This window comes from Lygodium microphyllum, chromosome 22, assembly GCF_053477565.2.
Source record: "Lygodium microphyllum isolate KBCC chromosome 22, Lygodium_microphyllum_v1.1.10, whole genome shotgun sequence".
In the NCBI taxonomy this organism is placed as follows: domain Eukaryota; kingdom Viridiplantae; phylum Streptophyta; class Polypodiopsida; order Schizaeales; family Lygodiaceae; genus Lygodium; species Lygodium microphyllum.
This window is the reverse complement of record NC_141156.1, coordinates 52563519-52569990: the sequence shown is the minus strand read 5'-3', so window position 1 is coordinate 52569990 and position 6472 is coordinate 52563519.

Genomic DNA, 6472 nt, shown 5'->3' with positions numbered 1-6472 from the left:
TTTGACCTTGAAATGGCTGCCATAGATTTAATGATGCCACTTTTTGATAGCATGCAATATTGCTAACATATCTTGCTCATAAACATGCAATTGATGCTCCTTGTCATCAATCTTTCAGCTTTCATAAGCTATGACTCCATGATCTTGACATAAAACAGCCCCAATTCCCCTTCCACTAGCATCCGCACATATGATAAACTCCTTAGAGAAATCCAGGCATACAGGGATGGGTGCTAAAATTAGAAGAAATTTCAACTCATTGAAACTTTGATTGGCGATGGAGTCCCAAAAGAAAGACTCCTTTTTTAGTCTATCCGTAAATGGAGCCATCACATGAGCATAATTCTTGATGAACCTCCTATAAAATGATGATAACCCAAGGAATCCTCTCAAAGAGGTTGCATCCATAGGAGTAGGCCATTCTTTAACACATTTTACCTTATTGGGGTCCACTCTAATGCCTTGCTCTCCCACAACATGACCTAAGTATTCAACTTCATTTTCCATGAAAGAACACTTTGTCATCTTGGCAAAGAGTGTGTGTCTTCTTAATGTGTCAAATACCTCTCGGATATGCTTCAAATACTCATCCTTGGATTTTCTATAGATTAAGATGTCATCAAAGAAAACAAGGATTTTTTTTAACAAGAAGGTTTGTAATATTTTATTCATGAGGGCTTGAAAAGTAGCGGTTACATTGGAAAGCCCAAATGGCATAACCAAGAAGTTGTATAACCCTCTTTCAGTCCTAATGGCTATTTTGAACTCATCTCCTTCCTTCATTCAAATTTGATGATAACCCGATTGAAGATCTATTTTGGTGAAGACCTTTACATCCTTAAGCTCATCCAAAAGATCATAGGATACCTATTCTTGACCGTTGACTTGTTCAAATCCCGATAATCAATACACATGCGAAATGATCCATCCTTCTTTTTTACTAAGAGCACGAGAGACCTCAAGCCGGGTTGTGCACCCCTTTAGGGTCTTAATTGGGAAGGGAGGTTCACCTCTCTTTTGTCTTCTCGACTTGCCTGGCATCCGATTTTCCTCACGAGAACCAACATGGCAAGTACATTCTAATGGCTAATCAAACAAGGATGGTATGCATTGACTACAAAAGCCTTTAAATTCTTTAATGAAATGCAAGTGGATATTGGGAAATGATTGAATTGAAAGGGCTATGGATAGGGCATTACCCTTTTGCAGTGACTCGCTGCTTTTACAATATCTCCACTTACCATTTTCATCATTATTTTATTCCTATAGCATCAATTTTCAATCATCCAACAAAAATACAAGTCAAGTAGGTAGTGAATAGCATTTATGTAATCAATTGAGCTTCAACATTTGAATGGGCAGGAAAGAAACTCATCAAGCAATCATAATCAATCTTGGGCTAAATTCTACATGCCCTTCAATGGGAATTAAGGGGTTCTATTACACTCAATCTCTCTTATGAACAATGAGATTGGTTCAACAATTGGATGAAAAGAGAGATTAAGCTGAAAGCAATAGGATTACCTCTTTAATGTTGATGGAAAGTAGTAGATGAATCCAACCAATCAACATTAGCATAAACCATCATCAATAAACCAAGATTTCAAATCATAAGACTAACTTCAAGAAAGCTTTGTCCAATAAGATTTCCCCCATGTAATCTTCAGCTCCCAATCAATAAGATTGCTCCAATGCAATCAAAAGAAGCCAATGATTTGATAGAAGTCTACAATACCTTGTTGGAAAAGACCCTTTGAGCTTTGATGAGTGTAAATTCTAATTTGAATCATGGATTCCATGAATTTTCAGACATTGCCATGTTCAAGAGGCTGAAAATGCTTTCAAACTTGAAGAAATTCTTCAATGTAAGCCTAATCTTTGAGGAATACCTTCAATTGAACCTTCCCAAGGTTGTAGCCAACAAAAGCCCCATGAATTGAAGCCTCAATGAAGCAATATTTGATGAAGATTGATGGCTGCCCTATTTTCCCCAATCTAAGATGAAGAAAATGCTTCAATCTTGCTTGGAAGCTCCAATGTTTGCTCAATGTCAATCCAATGCTTGATGTAGATGCTTGCTCTTGCTATTAGGAAGCTAGAAGAAGCCAAGAAGAGGCCAAATCTTCAAGAAATTGGAGGATTCTTCATGCTCTACATTTTCAACCATGGCCAGGGTTGTGAAGAAAGCTTCAGGGCAAAAGGAGAGTGTAAGATCAAGTAATAGAGTGTGGGTACTTCATGTCAAGGATGCCAATGATCCAACAAATAAAGGAGCAGCTCAGTGATGAAGAAGATTGATGAATAACCAAGCAACAAGGAGCACCAAAAAAATGGCACAAACTATCCAGGAGCTTCTTCTTCTCCACGTGATCATAAACTTGATGATGCTTGGCCAAATAGGTAGTCCACATGTTGCTTAAGACCTCAGAAATCATTCTTTGAAGGTCTCATGAAGAGATATGGCTATGGAAAAGAGAAATAAATAGATATTTCCATGGCACTTTTCAGCAAGAATCTTGGAAAGAGGAAAGATAAGCTTGTTCCAAAAAGTAACCACGGTTTAATCTCTCCAAACCTTATTTAAGCTTCAGTTAAGTCCATGATCCTTCAAAATTGGCCCAAAATTGACCATGTACCACAAAATGACCATGAATCTGCCATTATTTCTTCAGGCATTCTTCAAGACCATCAAATTTAGTCACGGTTTGCTACACAGATCTTAACTAGTCACGGTTTTAACTAAATCAAATCCTATGACTATTTCTTGTCCTCCAGTTACTCTATGCCTAAAATATAACTAGATTCACCATGAAAATGACTCTTCCCATGGATCAAAGTCCATGCTCTGATACCAATGTAAAGAAGCTAATTTCCACATGTAGCTATTAAATTGAAAATACAAGAAATAGACATAAAATGCCAAGAAACCATAGACAATGTGGCTAGGCATGAAATGATATTACCAATGTTGGCTGAGAATCAAATGATGAGTGGCTGCAACATGGTATGCACCCCAAGTTATGGTGGCCAAGAGTATTCACCCTCTTAGATGGTGGGAGGTTGAGACCTCAAATATGTAATGTTTGTAAAATGGCAAAAAGATCCTTCACATTGTGAGAGAGAAGAAGATTTCTTGTGTGTCTTACTCACCACCCAACCAAATATACCCTCTTCCCACCTTCTAATTGGGTCTCTAGGGCCTGTTTTCATGGTGTACCCGATCGGTGTTTCCAAATAGACAAGTCCTGCCCAATTTAGTAAGAAATCTGAGGGTATTCCCCAAGCTTCGGACCTTGGCACTTCTTGCCCTTGTCCGGGACACACTAGTTAATGGCCGTCTTGGGCTACTTGCCCGACCGAAGGTTATTATGTCTGACATTCTCTCCCCCTTTCAAAAATCATTGTCCTCAATGATTAGTGATGGAAAGTGTCATCGAATCAGAGCTTTTGATTCCCATGTAGCATCAGTAACTGGTAGACCCTTCCAGGCAACTAGATACTCATGGAGAGTACGATTACGCAACTGTTTCTCTCTCCGATCTAGTATCTTGTCTGGACCATGGTCAACAACTGAATCCTGTTCCTGCAAAGGTACCATACCATCAATTAGATTATCATCACGTGAGATATACTTTCTTAATCTGCTAACATGAAACACTGGATGAACACGGCATCCAAGAGGAAGTTCCAATCGGTAAGCTACATCACTTAGCTTCTAAATAATTTTCCATTGTCCACAATATCTTAGAGATAACTTTGGACATTTGTTAGTCGATAAACTAGACAACTTGGCTGGTACTTGGAGAAAAACTTTTTCTCATAATTCAAAGATCCTACTTGACCTTTTCTTATTTGCAAAATGCTTAGCCCTATCAACAGCTTGCTGTAGCTTGGCTTGAGCAATTTTAATATTAGCCTATATGTCAGTAAGAAATTTTGCCACAGCTGGGCATTTCTCATCTGACCTTACTATACTAGGAAAACTTGGATTCATTCCATAATTTATTTCAAAAGGAGACAAACCTGTTGCCTTATGAGGTCTGTTGTTATACTCAAATTCTAACAAGGACAAATGTGTATCCCAATCTGTTTGTTTATCAGATACATATGCTCTCAGCATGTCTTCTAGTATCTGATTGACTCGTTCTGTTTGACCATCTGTTTCTGGGTGATCACCACTTGACATGTTTAAAGACACTTTTAAACGACCAAAGACATGACGCCAAAAATGACCAATAAACCTAACATCCCTATCAGACACAATGGACATAGGTGGACCATGCAATCTAAACACATGATCAATAAACAAATCTGCGACTTGTGGAGCTTCCACAATTTTGCGAGTGGCTATAAAATGAGCCATTTTACTGAAGCGATCCACTATCACTAGGATAGTGTCTTTTTGTCTCTGGGTTCTAGGTAAGCCGACAATGAAATCCATGGAAATACTTTTCCAATTAGATTCTGAAATTTGTAATGGCATTAGCAGACCTGGTGGCTTCACCCTTTCTGCTTTATTAACTTGACATTGAAAGCATTGTTGGACATATTGGCAGACATCCTTAGCCAACTTTGGCCACCAAAATTTCCTTCTAACAAGCTGTATGGTCTTATCAATACCAGGATGTCCTGCACAAGGCACATCATGGTTATCAAACAAAACTTTCTTTCGTAGTTCCCATGCACTAGGAACACAGATCTTGCCTTTTTGTTTAAGAAACCCATTCTTAATTGAAAAGTTCTTAAATGAACTTGCCTTATCAGAAATAACAGTAGGTAATGAAATAGAAGTATCTGGTCCATCCCTAATCAAAGAGTCTCGTTCTATGGCCTGATAAATTTTTGCCATATAAGAGTCCTCTAACTGTGCTTCCTTTATTTCTTGAAGCAATGAGCTTTCTAAAATTGTAAAGCTCATTTGATACATTATACGAGATAATGCATCAGCAATAACATTATCCTTACCCTTCTTGTATCGAATTTCCATATGAAATTCTTACATCATTTCAGCCCATCGAGCTTGGCGCCCTCGAAGATCTAGTTGACTACAAAAATACTTAAGGGTATGGTGATCTGTATTAACTTTAAAATCTGTACCATATAAATAGTGCCGCCAAACTTTAAGGCAATGAACAATAGCATAAAGCTCTTGTTCATGAACTGGCCAATTCTGTTGGCTTGGGGAAAGCTTCTTGCTTTCAAAAGCTATAGGCATGCCTTCTTGGCTAAGGATTGCACCTATCACGATGCTACTTGCATCTATTTCTAAAACAAATGGTTTCTCAGGATCAACTATCTTGAGAACAGGGGCAGTAGAAACTGCTTGTTTCATAGCCTCAAAACTCTATTCTTGCACTGATGTCCACACATAGGCCACCATATCTTGCAATAAATGTGCCATATGAACAGCTATATACGAGTATGTGTGTATAAATCTCCTGTAGAATCCTGACAATCCCAAAAAGGAACGAAGAGCTGTTTCATTTTGGGGTGTTGGCCAACTAAGTATCACAACAACCTTCTTGGGGTCAATCTTGATCCCATCTGCAGATACAATATGACCTAAATACTGTATCTCTACTAAATATGGAATCGTCTTGTCTGGGTTAGTATAGAGTTTTGCTTCTGACAACCTTCAGTCAGGCAAGTAGCCCAAGACGGCCATTAATTAGTGTGTCCCAGACAAGGGCAAGAAGTGCCAAGGTCTGAAGGTTATTATGTCTGACACACATGTTACATCTCCACCTTTTATACTTAACCCTAGACTAAGGCATTTATGCTTTATTACAAATAGCTCATGATCATGATGGCTTAGTGGGGCTAAACACTTTGCACATGCTTGTGATATCTTGGAACCTATATTGGCTCTTATTTTCATTAGAGAAGTTTGTGAGGGATTTCCAACTAGTTGGTCAAACCATATGATTGTATTGCTTTTTAAGAGTGGAGACCCTATGATATCTACTAGACAATTATGATTGGATACATGTGTAATGTATCGCCGCAATCGTAAGACCCCCTCTAATTTTTTAAAAAATAAATATTCAAAGTTTTTTCATCCCCCCTGTCGTTGACAATGACAGGTGGCGGATGGGGGAAAGGAGGAGAAAACAGCACAACATCGACAATAGGGGAGGAAGCCGAGAAGGAGATGATGATGTCGATTAGTTGACTGCAGGCCGCAGCCATGCACCACAAGGACAAGAGGAGGGTGGGGGAGATACCACCACTCCACCTTCTCCCCATGCCCCCCAATAATAAACCACCAAAGGCCTATATTAATTCCCCCCAATTGTAATTAAAAGATATAGAAAGCCTTAGAGGAGGGGCCAGGACGTTGTAGGGAAGAAGAGGGAGAGAAGAAGAAGAAGAAGAAGAAGAAGAAGACGAAAAAGAAGAAGAAGAAGAAGAAGAAGAAGAAGAAGAAGAGAGGGAGGAAGAAGAAGATAGGTAGAAGAAGAAGAAGAGGAAG